Source organism: Schistocerca gregaria, chromosome 5 (assembly GCF_023897955.1).
Source record: "Schistocerca gregaria isolate iqSchGreg1 chromosome 5, iqSchGreg1.2, whole genome shotgun sequence".
NCBI classification, from domain to species: domain Eukaryota; kingdom Metazoa; phylum Arthropoda; class Insecta; order Orthoptera; family Acrididae; genus Schistocerca; species Schistocerca gregaria.
In genome coordinates, this window is record NC_064924.1 from 452,423,275 (window position 1) to 452,443,350 (window position 20,076).

A 20,076-nucleotide genomic window follows, 5' to 3' on the forward strand; every position below is an offset into this window, starting at 1 on the left:
ATGAGACTTCTGCAGTTCTGAGTGAAGCCTTATGCGCTCAAAAAATGCGGCATCGCGTGCGTTCATTACCTTGTCGGTGATTAGGCAGCGTCAGGGCAGCGGCGGGCAGCACAGCTCCGCTCACCTCGCCATCTCGGAAGCAACTCTCGACTTCTCCTTACTACAATTTACCGAAGTTGGTTTGAAAAATACTTCTGGCTGTGTTTTCATCTGACCAATCAGGGTCTCAATGTTAACCTTAAGCTCCGCCTACAAAAATTCTGTCTATCCAATGAGAAACGTTATACTTTTCGTGGTGGGGCAATGTCTCACGCTAAAACCTGCAGCTGGTGTGGTCCTTTTAGCGTTATCGTAAGATCTATACTGTTCTTCTGGATGGCTCTATCTTTTAACATGGGCTGGCGGGTGGTCCTAATGTAACAGACACGCGAAAAGGCTCACGCTAAAACTTGCGGGTGGTAGTGGCCATTTTTGTGTTATCGCAAGATCTACACTGTTTTTCTTGAGGGCTCTAGCTTTTAACATGGGCTGGGGGGGGGGGGGGGGGGTGGTCCTACACGTAACAGAGACGCGAAAAAGTCTCACGCTAAAACGTGCGGGTGGTAGTCTTAGAGGTAGGCTGGCGACGTGGGTGTCCAGTCCGTCCCTTATCGTAGGGCCTTCGAGCTTAACACGGTTCTACTCTCGGCTTCTGTTCTCGTTTCTCCCCTCGGAACTGCGTCGGTCTCACGGTGAGAAGGTACGACATGCATTTAGGCATTCTTGTGTTAGTCTGTGGTATTCCATTTGCTCACTTGTTACTCGTGTTACTTTGGTTAATTTAATGTCACGATTTATTCGGAGTTATGTGACATACTACTGGATTTGCTTATCATGTCAGGGATTTCATGGAAGGTGTTGGATTTGCCTGACACCTTACATAAGTGAGCCCAGTTTTTTAAATTATCTGTTACGTGAATGTGCGTATTCAATATGAGTTCTATTGTGGTGATAAAGGTAAGCCTCATACTAGAACAAAACAACTAGGTAGCGTTACGAAACAGTCATATTTAATGTGTGTGAAGAATTTTTCAAAGACACCCCAACTACTATGCCTATGTGAGTTTTCGGTAGACAGAATATGTATAGGCGTATTTTCATTTTAGAAATCACGTATGATCGTCCTCCTATCAAAAAGGGACGGAAGAAGACACACTCGTGCAGTCTGTGTGTCAGTAGTACTATATAAAGCTATAGAACATGCCAACGGTACCTGAAAATCGACACTTGCTGTCGCCTCTATTTCTACTTTTAAAAGAAGTGACGTACATACTAGGGGCACGAGATGAGCAAAGGTTGCTTTATGGGGATCATATTTTAGCAGACACGTCATTTTATAGACAAGGAATACTGACGGATGTGTGAGAAGACATGATATCTAAAACCATTCATGACTGCTGTAGATCAGTTTTCATTTCATAATGGTTTTCAGATCATAAAACCTTGCCAATGTATGAAGAACATGGGACTAAAGAGTCCGCCGCTTCCGGAATGACTGTAAAACCAGGTGGAAGAAGATTTCGTTCTGGTTTGGAGTTGTCACAAGTCTGGCTTTCTCCGGATTTGACTTCGCATTGAGCGAATCCGAGCTCTTCATTGCGGGGAGGAACCGTCTGAGATAAGCCTGGACTTGTTTCTGCTGTCGGAGAAATTAGAATGATTGAAAACAAGACATTAATAATTACTATTTGCTAAAAATTTACTAAATGGCGACAGTTGTATGCGTAGTTTCATTCAACGGACATTACAAAGGGCCAGTGCCACGCACACTTAACTGCTCTCTTGTACACGAGCGTATTTTTTCTCGCACTTCCCGCGAAACAGTTTTGAGACTGTTGACGGGCTTTATTAGCCTGTAACTGGTGCCAGAGACATCTTTGCCTGGTACATTTTTGTACTGCCACTAGCTTTTACCCGTGACTTTGCATAAAAGACGCCGGCGTGGGTGGCGGCTGACAAAGCTTTGCTGTCTTGCCTGCACATTTGAATGTTTGCAGTAAGCAGCATTGTCCTATGGTGTGTAACAGCACATGCTTTTATGGCAAAACTGCTATAACTTTGATTCTATCCGGCGTGTCAAAATGAAAGCTTTATCACATTTTAGGTTAGACCTTCAAAATTACAACTGAAAGTCGCATCCAATTCCGTGCATTAGTTTTTGCATGGTGCGCGTGCTGACATACACACAAAAATTCTATAAATAATTTTTTTCGCCTCGGTAGCTGTTATAAAAAGCACCCTCATATTCAGTTTTCTTAAATATCTCCTGCGTACAGGCATCTTCAAGTTACAATTTTATTATATGTGTAAATTCACAATTCAGTGGAAACCATTCCGCGTATCATTCAAAGAGTAACGGCTTACATGCAGTAAAGCTATGTACAATACTGAATGACTGTTGCTGCTAATGCCTTGAGTAGCTGGATGGACGTCACAACAGCTCACCATCCTTTGAAAAATTGTTAGAGGTACCGTTAAGAGAAAACTTCTTTTGAACTGTAAAGCTGACAATATTAAGGTCAAATACAGATTCAAGAGATACATAATTCTTCAACGCTACGAGTTTGTAAATTGAAAATTATGAACATGTTATTAAAACAATTATTTAACTAATTAGCTCTGTTCGTACTTCACGGTTTACCATTAAGAGGATATAGTGGGTGGGGTACTGCAATGTGCTAGTGCTTAAAATGTACATCGCAGAAGGTCAAAGCTGAGCACTGTACAAATTATTGCTCAAATTTTGACGCAAAATCGATTGCGTGTTTATTATTGTAGCAGTGTTCTGTTTTCCTCTATAAAATCTGACTTCAAGTCAATGTCGTTCCAGTGTGGTATTAAAAACTCTCAAGTTTATGCCAGTACTAAGGGTGAACAGATTTTGAACGGTAAATAAATGTCTACTGCATTCGAAATCATCCAGTTAAAAACTACAGTGTTTCATGATGATATTAAACACAAACAGCTGATTCCTACATAGTTATAAACCGAGATCCAACATACTTCTTTATTGTTTAACGTTCGGAGTATTTATGAACAAACAAGAACCTTACCTTAAACTTAAGTGGTTCCCTCTTTTCAGTCAGCAACTTCGTAATCACTATATAAAATCGTGGCCACCCACTATATAATCGTCTTATTTGTAAAAGAAGTTGACGATTGGCCTCCAAGCACCGACTGTTAGATGTCTCTACCTCATTGGGCTTGTGTCGACTGCCCTTTTTGAATCGCTGTTGCCAACGTCAACACTCCCGCTCTTTTACATTCCTAGTTGTGCTGTGTGGCCTTAGTTGCATGCAAGGGGTTTAGCACATAAATTAAATGTCACTAACAAGGGAACCTCCCCATTTCACCCCCTCAGATTTAGTTATAAGTTGGCACAGTGGATAGGCCTTGACAAACTGAACACAGATCAATCGAGAAAATAGGAAGAAGTTGTGTGGAATAATGAAAAATATAAGCAAAATATACAAACTTACTTGTCCATGTGCTTCATAGGCAACATCTAGGGCAGTCTGACATCGGGAGCCCCGTGGTCCCGTGGTTAGCATGAACGGGTGCGGAACGAGAGGTCCTTTGTTCAATTCTCCACTCGAGTGAAAACTTTAATTTTTAGTTTATGTGACAAACTCTTATGTTTTCATCACTTTTTGGGAGTGATTATCACAGCCACAAGAAAAGGTAGAAGAATATTTTTACCCATTCGGCAAGTGTACAAGTTAGGTGGGTCGACAACATATTCATGTCATGTGACGTACATGCCGTCACCAGTGTCGTAAAGAATATATCAGATGTGTTTTCCTGTGGAGGAATCGGTTGACCTGTGATCTTGCGATGAAATGTTTTCGGTTCCCATCAGAGAGGCAAGTCCTTTCGTCTACTAATCGTACGGTTTTGCGGTGCGGTAGCAAAACACAGACACTAAACATATCACAGTGAACAGAGACGTCAATGAACGAACGGACAGATCATAACTTTGCGAAAATAAGGACAGTAAACTTTTCACTCGAGGGAAGACTTGAACCAGTTCCTCTCGTTCCGCAGCTGCTCACGCTAACCACGGGACCACGCCGCTTCTGACGTGAATTGATCCTCGATGTTGCCTATCTTGCATAAGGGCTTCTCAGATTGTATATTTTGCTTATTTTTTCGTAGTTCCACACAAGTACTTCCTGTTTTCTCGATTGATGTGTGTTCAGTCTTTCAAGGCCTCTCCCGTGTGCCGACTTATAACTAAATCTGAAGGGAGTGCGATGGGGAGGTTCCCTTGTAAGAAGCTATTGATGGCCATCGAGGTTACTCTGTTCTTCATCGTGACGCCAGAAACATTATTAATCAGCTCGCAGAATGATGCAAACTTAATCAAATGTGGAGATAGTTCACTTTTCTCACAACTTTACTTAAGCCCAGCTAACTTGAAAGAGTTTTCGCGCCCTGCCACCCCCCCCCCCCCCCCCCCCCGCCCCACCCCCCCCCCCCCAATATGCACGGGGCCAGTAGCATTTGCTAACTCCTGCTACGTGATTAATCCGGCGCTGGCGGAAGTACTTGCAATAGTGTAGACGCTGCTGACGAGATACCCGACGCCCAAGTAATCAAGCGGACTATGGCTGTTGTCTGGGGTAGCATGAGGGTGGATCCAGTAGTGGAGACAACGATCTACATGTTAAATGTACAAAACAAATGAACAAACAAAGTCTGTGGTGCTTGAAGTAGATACCCGTTGGATAACTGTTTAACGGCTTAATGTATGTTTGTATGTTTGTAACAGTGGATGTAGTTGTAATCGCATGCATCGGTAGTTCTCTCTCTCTCTCTCTCTCTCTCTCTCTCTCTCTATATATATATATATATATATATATATATATATATATATATATATGTGTGTGTGTGTGTGTGTGTGTGTGTGTGTGTGTGATTTGCATGGCCTATTTTATTTTTTCAGATAATAGCCCGTAATTATGAAGACTAAATTGTTACTTAACCAACTAGAACAAACTGTGACTCTTTGGAATAAACAACTTCGAGTTGCCATATACATCAGTGTAAGTAAGAAATCTACATTGAGGCTTTTTCTATTGCTTGGAGATTCATAAACTCAGTCAATGTACATCGCATTTCATTGAGGAAGATCCTGTCATACTAACTGTTAATTTTGTGTGGCTGTTAACTATAGGCACGTCACAGGCGTCAGTTTCCTCCCTTCGAAAGATCTGACTGCAGGCAAATTAAAAGGAACGACAGTATTTTGAGAAAAGGACGGGGAATGTACGCTCGCCATAGAGGATTTTCAATTGTTGCCCTGCCGAGTGCTGTTCACAGTTCTTTCACCTGCAGAAAACAGTCACAGGTTTCCTATTACCAACGATTACAGTTGGTGAACTCTGACATAGAGGTCAGTCCCCATGCAGTGATTTACGGACATCTCATCCAAGCTTAGGAGATAAGTGCGTCGGTTAGAAGAACGCTCAGAATGCCTTAAAAATGTACTTATAACATAAATAACCCATCACAGAAGCAGTGGTATGAGTCATTCGCATACAAAACTGCGCGTCTTACGATGAGAGTCGTTTGAATGATCACCTGTTCGAGGTTTAAGAGAGGAAGTATGGTAAAGCGAAGAAAAGAAATGTCGGTATAATAATATAAAAAACACACATATTTCATAGTCGTCACTTACTGCTGTACCCACTAAGCTTGAAAGAATTAATTTTTTTACTGACCTGATAGTGTTGCACAGCTATCCAGTCTTGAAAGTCCAGGTGTGGAATTTCAGTGAAGTGGTTAAAGCAAAGTGGAACGGAACGATGTACACATCTGACTGAAGCCATTTTTCATATTGAACGTCACCTCCGCATTCAGGCAGTTCAGTGTCAAACGTCTGTTCTAGTTTAAAGAGAGGACCTTTGTAGTGCTAAGAAAGAAAGTAACAATATAATGGAACCGAAAATACAACGAAGGCAACATTATGCCAACGTCTTTACATGTACTTCCTTCGGCGATGTTTATTTTTTAAGACCAATGAGAAAAATCACAAGTAAAGTTACATCATCGTCATTTAATCATCAGGCTTTACTCTGTGCAATACAGTGAACATCACGCAAAGAAGTGAGTGTCTGTGTTATAATATCCTTGCCAAAAGACAAGTTGTCACATTAGCATACCGGTGTCATCCTTTGACAAATACCATTCGCGGTGTGTAAAGCGTACAGCTTTGCGTGTGAGTGGCTCACACTACCGTTTTAGGAATGAGTAATTTATGTTATACTTACATTTTCATGTGGTTCTGAGCGTTCGACATCACGCACTTCACTTGCTAGTTTAAATCGATGCGTGACTGACATACAGGTATAACCGTTGTAGGTGCAAGAGGTGGCAGCGTTGTGTTCTAAATGTCTATACTAATTTACAAATGTAATGATTTATTCGTTCTACTGCACTGTATACGCCCAGTAAACATAATTTCTTATGTACTCTAATGGCCATTAAAATTGCTACACCAAGAAGAAATGCAGATGATAAACGGGTATCCATTGGACAAATATATCATACTAGAACTGACTTGTGATTACATTTTCACGCAATTTGGGTGCATAGAACCTGAGAAATCAGAACCCAGAACAACCAACTCTAGCCGTAATAACGGCCTTGATACGTCTGGGCATTGAGTCAAACAGAGCTTAGATGGCGTATACAGGTACAGCCGCCCATGCAGCTTCAACAGGATACCACAGCTCATTAAGAGTAGTGTGACGAGCCAGTTGCTTGGCCTCCATTGACCTGACGTTTTCAGTTGGTGAGAGATCTGGAGAATGTGCTGGCCACGGCAGCAGTCGAACATTTTATGTATCCAGAAAGGCCCGTACTTGACCTGAAACATGCGGTCGTGCATTATCCTGCTGAAATGTAGGGCTTCGCAGAGATCTAATGAAGGGTAGAGCCAAGGGTCGTAACACATCTGAAATGTAACGTCCTCTGTTCAAAGTGCCGTCTATGCGAACAAGAGATGGCCCAGACGTGTAACCAATGGCACCCCATACCATCACGCCAGGTGATGGCGATGACGAATACACGCTTCCAATGTGCGTTCAACGCGATGTCGCCAAACACGGATGCAACAATCATGATGCCGTAAACAGAAGTTGGATTTATCCGAAAACATGACGTTTTGCCATTCGTGCACCCCACCCAGGTTCGTTGTTGAGTACACCATCGGAGACGCTCCTGTCTATGATGCAGTGTCAAAGGTAACCGCAGCAATGGTCTCCGAGCTGATAGTCCATGCTGCTGCAAACGTCGTCGAACTGTTCGTGCAGATGGTTGTTGTCTTGCAAACGTCCCCATCTGTTGACTCAGGGATCGAGACGTGGCTGCACGATCCGTTACAGCCATGCACGTAAGATGCCTATCATCTCGACTGCTAGTGATACGAGGCCGCTGCTATCCAGCATGGCGTTCCGTATTACCCTCCTGAACCCACCGATTCCATATTCTGCTAACAGTCACTAGATCTCGACCAACGCGAGCAGCAATGTCACGATAGGCTACAATCCGAACTTTATCAAAGTCGGAAACGTGATGGTACGCATTTCTCCTCCTTACACAAGGCATCACAACAACGTTTCACCAGGCAACGCCAGTTAACTGCTGCTTGTGTATGAGAAACCGGTTGGATACTTTCCTCGTGTCAGCACGTTATAGGTGTTGCGACCGGCGCCAACAATGTGTGAACGCTCTGAAAAGCTAATCACAGTATCTTCTTTCTTCCTGTCGGTTACATTTCGCACCTGCAGCACGTCATCTTCGTGGCGTAGCAATTTTAATGGTCAGTAGTATATATTTGCTGCTGCCAAATAGTTGTTAAAATTTGTGGCGAAACCTTCAGCTGTCACTTATTTTGCACAATTCGCTACTAGTTTCGGTCAAAAAGCTTTATCAAGCTTACCTGGTGTAAACGGCACGAAAGTTATATCATAATTTCAACAAAAGTAATTTGCTCTTTTAAATCCACCAAAGTATGCAAGAGAAATTCTCACAGTAGTAACTATGTACGTTCGCTTTCGTCAAGAAGCGAGTTGACATCAACACCTATCTGTCAATGTGGACTTGCTTTTTGACGAAAACTGTCGTACGTAGTCATTAGTGTGACAAATGTTTTACATATTATGGCTGGCCTATAGGATCAAATTATCTTCGTTAAAATTATGGCATAACTTTCCTTACGTTTATGCCAGCTAAGCTTGATAATGATCATTAACTGAAACTAATAGCAAATTCTGCAAAATAAACGATAGGTGAAGGTTTCCCCATGAATTTTAACGAAGTATGTTTATTTACTTACTATCCTCCAAGTGTTGAAATTTTAATGACCAGCATGTTGTGGAAAAGTCTCGAATTGTGTAAGTTAACAGCCCTCATGTGCTGAAGAGTATTTTCAGATTGTTGTAGAACAGGAACACAGTGTAAAATATAATAGTTGCTGAGAAAATGAGTCACCACCTATCACCAACCACTACGATTGGTGAATTGTCCACAGTGTTGAAGGAGCGTGGAGGGATGTAATGGTATCTGTCATCCAACCTCAGTTTGACTGTAAACCCCCCTCCTTAAATCCAGTTACAGAACAGGACCGCTGTTAAGCAGTGGTAGTAGTAGTAATAGTAGTAGTAGTAATAATAATAATAGCGAGAGCTACTTGTATGACTTTTTCAATTTTTCTTAAGAAAATGAAAGTGGTTCCCATTATTAAAGGCCATATTCCCCGTACCTGGCAATGACATTTATCAGCATTAGCCTGGGGGGTAACATTATATACACTGCCAAAAAAAATCGCAATACCAAAAAATAATTAATGTAGAGTAATGAAATTTCGGGTATATATTTGTCTAGGTAAAATATTTAAGTGACTAACACTGCAAGATCACAAGTTAATGTAAGTAGAGATAAGCGACTGCACCTTTGAAATGCTGGTACATTAATAACCGGTATAACCGCCACAACGTTGAAAGAAACCATGCAGACGTGCAAAAAATTACTCTGAGCACTATAGGACTTAACTTCTAAGGTCATCAGTCCCCTAGAACTTAGAACTACTTAAACCTAACTAACCTAAGGACATCACACACGTCCATGCCCGAGGCAGGATTCGATCCTGCGACTGTAGCGGTCGCGCGGGTCCAGAATGTAGCACCTAGAACCTCTCGGCCACCCCGGCCGGCCGCAGACGTGCATGTCTTGTGTTGTATAGATGCCGGGTATCAGTTTCTGGGATAGAGTTCCATGCCTTTTCCACTTGGTCGGTCAATACAAGGGCGGTCAATACTGTTTGTGGATGACGCTGGAGTTGTCGTCCGATGACATGCTGGATTGGAGACAGATCTGGTGATCGAGGAAACCAAGGCAACATGTTGACATTCTGTAGAGCACGCTGAGTATGTGAGTGAGCGTTTTCCTGTTGGGAAATACCCCCTTGAATGTTGTTCATGAATGGCAGCACAGCCGCGCGGGATTAGCTGAGCGGTCTGAGGCGCAGCAGTCATGGACTGTGCGGCTGGTACCGGCGGAAGTTCGAGTACTCCCTCGGACATGGGTGTGTGTGTGTTTGTCCTTAGGATAATTTAGGATAAGCAGTGTTTTAGCTTAGGGACTGATGACCTTAGCAGTTAAGACCTATAAGATTTCACACACATTTGAACATTTGAATGGCAGCACAATAGGTCGAATCACTAGAGTGACGTCCAGATTGGCAGTCAGGGTGCTTGGACCAACCTCAAGAGTGCTCCTGCTGTCATACGAAGTCGCACCCCAGATAGTAACTCCAGGAGTAGGTACAGGGTGTCCAGGTCGCAGACAGATTGGATGCAGGCGCTCACCTGGCCTCCTTCCAAGTAACACACGGCTATCACTCGCACCGAGGGAGAAAGAGCTATCTTCAGAAAGCACAACAGACCTCCATCCGGCCCTCCAATGAACTCTCGTTTGCCATCACTGAAGTCGCAGATAGTGGTGGTTTGGGGCGAGCGGGATGCACGCTACAGCGCATCTGACTCGGATCTGTCCTTGAAGTAACATATTTGTAAACGTTCGTTGTGTCACTGTGGTGCCAATCGCTGCTCAAATTGCTACCGCAAATGCAGGAAGATGTGCCAGAGCCATAAGCAGAATACGCCGGTCCTTCCTAGCGGTAGAGCCACTTAGCCATATGGAGCCCGGTGTTCTTGCGACCGTGCTTTGTACAGTGTTACATTCCTGCCAAGTCTCTCTGCAGTATCGCAGAAGGCACATTCAGTTTCTCGTAGCTCTATTACACGCTCTCGTTAAGTCATTTTCATAATGGCGTTTTTGTTGCCTTAAAGGCATTTTTGACCAACAACTCACCACGTCCAATCTCAAGGATAACTAACTGATTTTCATCTTCCTAGTAACGCTATTCGCGCCACACCTATCCCGACTGGCGCGAAACACGCCTACTAGACAGGGTTAACGGAGAAGTTGGAAAAAGTTCAAAGATGGGTGGTTCGTTTAGAGGTAAATAGATAGGAGGGTATGATATGTGAGCGGGTTACCAATCACGAAAACAAAGGCATGTTTCGTTGCAGAGAGATGTTTTCACGAATTTAAGTCACCAACTTCCTTCGCCGAATGCAAAAATATTTTGTTGACTCCCACCTGCCGGCCGCGGTGGCCTAGCGGTTCTAGGCGCTCAGTGCGATACCGCGCGACTGCTACGGCCGCAAGTTCGAATCCTACCTCTGGCATGGATGTGTGTGATGTCCTTAGGTTAGTTAAGTTTAAGTAGTTCTAAGTCCTAGGGGACTGATGACCACAGATGTTAAGTCCTATAATGCTCAGAGCCATTTGAACCAATTTTTGACTCCCACCTACATGGAGAGAAATGAACATTGCAGTAAAATAAATCACAGCTCACATGAAATATTTAGGTGTTCATTTTTCCTAACAGCTAATCGAGAGTGAAACGGTCAAGAAATGTCAACTGTCTGTCGTACTGTTAGGTAACTTGCTAGTGAACGCCGGGAAAAATATTAACAATCTTCGTAAAGTTTGCTTAGTTCTAACTAAAAAATGTGAACTCTTAGTAGGATGAATACTGTAGGACAATAAGAGTACGTCTTGCTAAACATTTTGATGTACAATTAATCACATTAATTTCCATACTTACTTTATTAAATTTTCTTGCGAAAATCACTAAATTACGTGTTCTATTTCGCAGCCAATGCTTGGAATCTATGCTTTGTCTATGTTACTCAGATGCTTGAAATTTTGCGTACACATTAACACCATGTCCATCTAAAAAGTAGATTACAATCAGAATCATTTACATCTGATAGTCAAAAGTAAGGTTACTTTCTTTACTTTCCTATAACCAATCGGTATGTAATTACTGTCGGTAATACGCTAGTATCTTTAGTGTACTTCAATGCAAATAATATCCTGAAATAACCCAAAAATTTCAAAGCCCTAGCTCAAATATATTTTTTGTGGACAAAATAAACGTCTCAGAAAATTTAATTCTGCAGAAATTCATTTCAAAATTATATTTGATCTCTGGAACGCCTCTCTTATTCCTAGTGCATTCCAGCTGCATAATCTTCTTGGTTTAATTGTTCATCACATTCCCTCTTCCTTTCCTTCTTTCTCTGTGTTATTCGGGCCGCTTTAGTTGTCTCAGGGACAAACTTTTCTGCTTTTGCCACTGTCATGGAACCAACAGCCTCATACTGAACCCAGAGTATATTTCTAGCAATTCGAGAACTTTATACCAGTACCAGAACATTTCTTTAGAGGATTAATAACTTTCGGGAATGACAAAATAGGGAAACCTCAGATTACATAAATGTTTATAAGCAAAAGAACGGTCGAAAAAGAAAGATATATATAAGGGAAAACATAAGACGTTCGTAAAGCGTATCTTCCAATACGGCTGACGATTCGAGAAACAGTTGTACAGTGTTTTTTTCCTCGAATGCGATACTAAGCACTACATTAGATGAGTGAAACAACGGACAACTGTGTATGGCCGGACACTGAGAGATTTGTCTACACGGGATCGGCGTATTATTCTCGATTTGACAAATTTAGTGGTGGAGTGAGGCTGAATGTGCTTCCTGCACAGCCAGGGACGGAATTTGTGTACTCTACCTACCTGCGTCATGTGCTATACCATTTGAAAGGGTGCGGATATTTTTGAAATGTTTGCGAACCGTGTAACTGGGGTGGAACGTGGATGTCAGACCGTTATTCACTTTGTCAGATGTGGGGAAACGCCTAAAAGCGACATCAAGGCTCGCCGAATCACTGGCCCTCGTCGTTGATTCATCACGCGGATTCTCTCCAGGGCCAGCGCATCTCCCTGAATCCCGTTAACGTCTGTGGTAGCGCCGGGCAGGTCAACCACTATGTTATGTAAAATACCGGGTGATCAAAAAGACAGTATAAATTTGAAAACATAATAAACCACGGAATAATGTAGATAGAGAGGTAAAATTTGACACACATGCTTGGAATGACATGGGGTTCTTAGAACCCAAAACAAAAGTTCACTAAATGTCGGACAGATGGCGCTGGACAGCAAAACTGCTACCGTGACGGGTGAGAGGTATACCGATATGTTACAGAATCGCATCATCCCCAGCCTGCCTGACAAACATCTGCTGGAACGTAGGAAGTTTATACAGGATGGAGCTCCACCCCATATTGCCAGACGCGTGAAAGATCTCTTGCGCTCGTCGTTTGGCGATGATCGTATGCTCAGCCGCCACTTTCGTCAGGCTTGGCCTCCCAGGTCCCCAAACCTCAGTCCATGCGATTATTGGCTTTGGGGTTACCTGAAGTCGCAAGTGTATCGTGATCGACCGACATCTCTAGGGATGCTGAAAGACAACATCCGACGCCAATGCCTCATCATAACTCCCGACATGCTTTACAGTACTGTTCACAACATTATTCGTCGACTGCAGCTATTGTTGAAGAATGATGGTGGACATATTGAGCATTTACTGTAAAGAACATCATCTTTGCTTTGTCTTACTTTGTTATGCTAATTATTGCTATTCTGATCAGATGAAGCGCCATCTGTCGGACATTCTTTGAACTTTTGTATTTTTTTGGTTCTAATAAAATCCCATGTCATTCCAAGCATTTGATTCAATTTGTACCTCTCTATATATATTAATTCGTGATTTATTCAGTTTTCAGATTTATACTGACTCTCTGATCACCCGGTATATAAAAGTGTGTTGGTGCAATTTGATCCAATGTTCTTGATGGACCTTAGTAGCCTGTATTACGTAAAATAAATAGAAGTGTGTTAGTGTAGTTTGATCCAATGTAGTTGATGGACCTTAATAGATGTAAAAAGGTAGCTCCTACGAAACAATCTGTGTTACATGCGCCGCCGCCGGCCTTATTCGCCCGCGGCACCCGAAACGCCGCTCGCGCCGCCTGACCGCAGAGGTGCGCGTGCGAAGCCGGGTTGCGAAAAGCCTCAGCGCCTGTGGCCTGCTGGCTGTGGCCTGCGAGGAACGCGGGTCGCGCCCTGGCGCTGCCCTATCCGGCCGACCCAGCTGCCTTATGAAACGCCCTCCATCCGCCAGCCCGGCTCACCTCACAGCTCAGCGCCCGTCTGCGTCTCCGTCCGAGGCATTTAGAAAGCGAGGAAGGAAGTTTGGGCCGCAGCGCTCAATCGACTACGAGGTCACTGCAGTCGGAGCACAAGATCGGACTAGGGAAAGATAGGGTTGCAAATAGTCGGCGTTCTCTCTGAACAGACTATCCCGAAATTTGCTTCAAGCCACATTTACACGGAAGCTAACAAAAGCGAAAGAGCATGTGAACAGTATGTAAGAACCAGAGGATAGCTTTTGCTCGTGTTCCGTTCGCATCGAGAGGGCTGGCTGGTTTTTAGCTTGATGTCGGACTTTCAGGGAACCGTTAAAAGAAACTCCCGTACTCCCCGCTTTGCCGATCACAGCACAGAAAGAATTCGTCAACTGTTGTACATTTGGCTACTATTTTTATTACTGACATGAGCTTAGTGAGTACAGGAGTGGTCAGGAGCGAATACAATGCTGCTTATAGATCAATACTGATGCCATATGTGCCCGTGACAGCTGAAAGATCAGCAGCACAAATTTTCTAATAAAAAGAAATCCGTTTAGTGAAAAAAAACCACAAGGGAGCAGAGTGAAGGGACTCAAGATCTTGCATTTCTTTTTATTATAAAGGAACGCCACAGTAAACTTTCTTCAAAGAAAGTACGCACATATATGTGTGTATTATAATGACTAATGTGAAACTGAAAGTACACAGAACACCTGATCATTTTCCTGGCCTACGTTTAGAGTAACTGTATGTATCACTGCTATTTCAGGAGTCGAATAAACAAAAGTTGGATTCTCGTTGTTACGCTGCCTCCCCAGAAACAGGCTAAATAGTCAGCAATGTGGAGCAGCCTATCTGAAGTTATCTCGCTTGATACCTACTTCCATTATATCCTTGGGTGCTTAGCATATCTCAGCACAAACATAAGGAACTTTCTGTGCAGCTACTGCATTGCCAAGCGATTACTAAAGTAAGTCTCTTCATCTCATATGGACCAGACTTTTATATTGCTGGTCGATAATTAGAGATCTGCTCTTTAATTTCCCCTTCAGTTGCAATGAGAAGCCAGTGAAGACCATCAGCCAACGTATGTACGAGGTTTCGCAATAATACGATCGCCCGGAAATTGATGTACCATATTATTTTTTACGGTTATTTATTGAACACAATAAAACGTTCACTCAAGAGAGACTGATCTTTCTTCTACAGTCCCTATTTTTCCACGTAATGTCCTTCACGTTCAGTGCTCTTCCTCCAGCAAGACACAAGGGCGAGTATGATTCCCTGTCGGTACCACTCCTTTTTCTGCTCACAAAGCCATTTCTTCAGTCCACGAATCACTTCTTTATGATCATCAAATTGTCTTCCACGAGTGGCACCCTTCAACACCCCAAACGAGTAGAAACCTGAGGGAGGTTGGTTAGGGCTATAGGGTGGATGCGGTAACACTGTCCATCCCTGTTTAGTGATGTTTTCCGAAGTACTCAAACTTGTGTGAGGCCAAGCGTAATTGTGTTGAATCAACTAATCACCTAGTTTGTTATGGCGCTGAAGTCGCTGGGAGCGCTTCTTGAGTTTGGTTAATGTGTTCCCATACGCTCCAAGATTACTGGTGCTGCCACCTGGCATCACGAATGAGCACAACAGCCACCTGCATCATGTCAGTTATGGCAGCGTCGAATGGCTTCCCCGAATGCTGCAAATCATGGAGTTCTGCCGAACTGCCATCTGTAATCCTCTTTGCCCAACGACTAACCGTACTTCTTTCGACTGCAAATGCTCCCTAATGTCCATACAAACGTTTGTGAATGTTCTCAATAATTTTCATCTCCGCAGTCAATAATGACACGCCGCTTGCACCTCAATTACAGACGCCATTCTGAAACGTTGCTCCAGCTACGCTATCTGTCGGAGGAAAGGGAAACTCTAGCGCGGACTGTGGAATTTCAAATAATGCACACCATAGTTTTGAAAGAAGGTTGTATACATGGAAGAACCCAGGAGATACTAAAAGGTATCGGATAGATTATATAATCGTAAGACAGAGATTTAGGAACCAGGTTTTAAGTTGTAAGACATTTCCAGGGGCAGATGTGGACTCTAATCACAATCCATTGGTTATGAACTGTAGATTAAAACTGAAGAAACAACAGGAATGTGGGAATTTAAGGAGATGGAACCTGGATAAACTGAGAGAAACAGATGTTGTACAGAGTTTCGGGGAGATCATAAGGGAAGAAATGACAGGAATGGGGGAAAGAAGTACAGTAGAAGAAGAATGGTTAGCTTTGAGAGATGAAGTAGTGAAGGCAGCAGAGGACCTAGTAGGTAAAAAGACGAGGGCTGCTAGAAATCCTTGGGTAACCGAAGAAATAGTGAATTTAATTGATGAAAGGAGAAAATACAAAAATGCAGTAAATGAAGCAGGCAAAAAGGAATACAAACGTCTCAAAAATGAGTTCGACAAGAAGTGCAAAATTGCTAAACAGGGATGGCTAGAGGACAAATGTAAGGATGTAAAAGCTTATCTCACTAGGGGTAAGATAGATACTGCCTACAGGAAAATTAAAGAGACCTTTGGAGAGAAGAGAACCACGTGTATGAATATCAAGAGCTCAGATGACAACCCAGTTCTAAGCAAAGAAGGGAAGGCAGAAAGGTTGAAGGAGTATATAGAAGGTTTATACAAGGGCGATGTACTTGAGGACAATATTATGGAAATGGAAGAGGATGTAGATGAAGACGAAATGGGAGATACGATACTGCGTAAAGAGTTTGACAGAGCACTGAAAGACCTGAGTCGAAACAGGGCCCCAGGAGTAGACAACATTCCATTAGAACTACTGACGGCCTTGGGAGAGCCAGTCATGACAAAACTCTACCAGATGGTGAGCAAGATGTATGAGACAGGCGAAATACCTTCAGACTTCTTGAAGAATATAATAATTCCAATCCCAAAGAAAGCAGGTGCTGACAGATGTGAAAATTACCGATCTATCAGTTTAATAAGTCACAGCTGCAAAATACTAACGCGAATTCTTTACAGACGAATGGAAAAACAGGTAGATACGGACCTCGGGGAGGATCAGTTTGGATTCCGTCGAAATGTTGGAACACGTGAGGCAATACTGAACTTACGACTTATCTCAGAAGAAAGATTAAGAAAAGGCAAACCTACGTTTCTATCATTTGTAGACTTGGAGAAAGCTTTTGACAATGTTGACTGGAATACTCTTTTTCAAATTCTAAAGGTGGCAGGGGTAAAATACAGGGAGCGAAAGGCTATTTACAATTTGTACAGAAACCAGATGGCAGTCATAAGAGTCGAGGGGCATGAAAGAGAAGCAGTGGTTGGGAAAGGAGTGAGACAGGGTTGTAGCCTGTCCCCGATGTTATTCAATCTGTATATTGAGCAAGCAGTAAAGGAAACAAAAGAAATATTTGGAGTAGGTATTAAAATTCATAGAGACGAAGTAAAAACTTTGAGGTTCGCCGATGACATAGTAATTCTGTCAGAGATGGCAAAGGACTTGGAAGAGCAGTTGAACGGAATGGACAGTGTCTTGAAAGGAGGATATAAGATGAACATCAACAAAAGCAAAATGAGGATAATGGAATGTAGTCAAATTAAATCGGGTGATGTTGAGGGAATTAGATTAGGAAATGAGACACTTAAAGTAGTAAAGGAGTTTTGCTATTTAGGAAGTAAAATAACTGATGATGATCGAAGTAGAGAGGATATAAAATGTAGACTGGGAATGGCAAGGAAAGCGTTTCTGAAGAAAAGAAATTTGTTAACATCGAATATAGATGTATGTATCAGGAAGTCGTTTCTGAAAGTATTTGTTTGGAGTGTAGCCATGTATGGAAGTGAAACACGGACGATAACTAGTTTGGACAAGAAGAGAATAGAAGCTTTCGAAATGTGGTGCTACAGAAGAATACTGAAGATAAGGTGGATCGATCACGTAACTAATGAGGAGGTTTTGAGGCATCAAGGGATCACAAATTTAGCATTGGAGGGCAGCGTGGAGGGTAAAAATCGCAGAGGGAGACCGAGAGATGAGTACACTAAGCAGATTCAGAAGGATGTAGGTTGCAGTAGGTACTGGGAGATGAAGCACCTTGCACAGGATAAAGTAGCATGGAGAGCTGCATCAAACCAGTCTCAAGACTGAAGACAACAACAACAGTTTTCGCTTTCGTACCATTGCTGTTGGCTGAGAAAAAGAAAAAATGTGATTCATTACTTTCTGGGTGACATCGTAGTAAGGAGAGATGGAACAGTACTATAATGCAGTACACAGATATTCTTACGCAATGGTTAACGTAATTTACACCATTTGACGATGTACGGAGCTTCACATTCGTCAAAATGCTTCTACACTGAAGCGCCAGAGAAACTGGTATATGCATGAGTAATCAAATACAGAGATATGTAAACAGTCAGAATGCAGTGCTGCGGTCGGCAAAGCCTATATACGACAGCAAGTGTTTGGCGAAGTTGGTATATCGGTCACTGCTGGTACATTGGTAGGTTATCAAGATTTAAGTGAACGTGGTGTTATAGGCGGCGCACGAGTTGTGGGACGCAGCATCTCCGAGATAGCGATCTCCGAGATAGCGATGAAGTGGGGAACTTCTAGTACGACCATTTCACGTACGTACTACGAATATCAGGAATCCGGTAAACGTCGGCCGGAGTGGCCGTGCGGTTCTAGGCGCTACAGTTTGGAGCCGAGCGACCGCTACGGTCGCAGGTTCGAATCCTGCCTCGGGCATGGATGTGTGTGATGTCCTTAGGTTAGTTAGGTTTAATTAGTTCTAAGTTCTAGGCGACTGATGACCTCAGAAGTTAAGTCGCATAGTGCTCAGAGCCATTTGAACCATTTTTGAATCCGGTAAAACATCAAATGTCCTACATCGCTGCGGCCGGAAGAAGATCGTGCAAGAACGAGACCAAACACGACCACAGGGAATCGTTCAAATTGACAGAAGTACCACCTTTCGGCAAATTTCTGCATATTTCACTGCTAGGCAATCAATAAGTGTTAATGTGCGAACCAGACAACGAAACATCATCGATTTGTGCTTTAAGAGCCGAACGCCCTCTCGTGTACCCTTCATGAATCCACGACACAACGCTTCATGCCTCACCTGGGCTCGTCAACAACGACATTGGACGTTGATAACGAGAAACATGTTGCCTGGTCGTTGCCTGTATTGAGCAGATAGACGTGTACGGGTATGGAGAAAAGCTTCTGAATCCATGGGCCCTGCATGTCAGCGGCGGACTGTTCAGGATGATGGAGGCTCTGTGATGGTGTGGGACTTGTGTAGTTGGAGTGATATGGGACCCCTGGCAATTCTATATACGACTCTGACAGGTGGCACGTACTTAAGCACCCCGCCTGATCATCTGCATCCATCCATGTCCACTGCGCATTCCGACGGACTTGGGCAACTCCTACAGGGCAATGCGACACCCCATACGTCCAAAATTGCTATAGAGTGGCTCTAGGAACACTCTTCTGAGCTTAAACACTCCGTCTGCCCATCAAACTTCCCAGACACGAATACTATTGACCATATCTGGTATGCCTCGCAACATGCTGTTTGGAATAGATCTCCGCTTCTTCGTACTTTTACGGATGTATGGACAGCCCTGCGGGGCTCATGGGGTCAGTTCCCTCCAGCACTACTTCAGACATTAGTAGAGTCCAAGCCACGTCATGTTGTAGCATTTTTGCGTGCTCGCAGGGGGTCGACACGATATGAGCCAAGTGTACCAGTTTCTTTGGCCCTTCAGTGTATATTTTTACAGTGAAAAGGTTCGGTTCTCATAATGGCCATGTCGGAAGATTTTAAATTTCTAATTTTTTTGCTGTGCCACTTCATGATGGCCTTAAGGAGAGAAGAGTTCTATTCTTCTGTCTGAAACTTCACATTACATACCCGACGTTTTATACATCAGGGCTAGGTGTTGATTATACCCACATGTGTTTGATTCCTTTGAGTACTCAAGTTTACCACTTGTCATCGGTCTAGACTCTAGAGGCTGATTTTGGTCCTAATGTTACATTCATACTTTCCACCATGTTTTGAGGAACGTGAAATATTCGTATTAGTGGACATACACTGACTAACTATAAATAGCTCCTCTTCGACCATTCAAAGCTGCTGTAACAAATCGAATCATGGTTACTACGAGGTGTATGAATCGTTTTGGAGAGATGCTGATATGAATGATGATCTGACCCATAGTAGCCCGTCCAACGGTCCGTATGGTTCTATGGAAGTGATGTCACATCCGTTCATCAAATGTTCGTTGTCGTTCTGAGTGGCGGTTTAAGCGCGTGGAAACATTTTTATTGCCTTATTGGAAATCCACCGTAGACACTGTTGAGTCAGGTAACC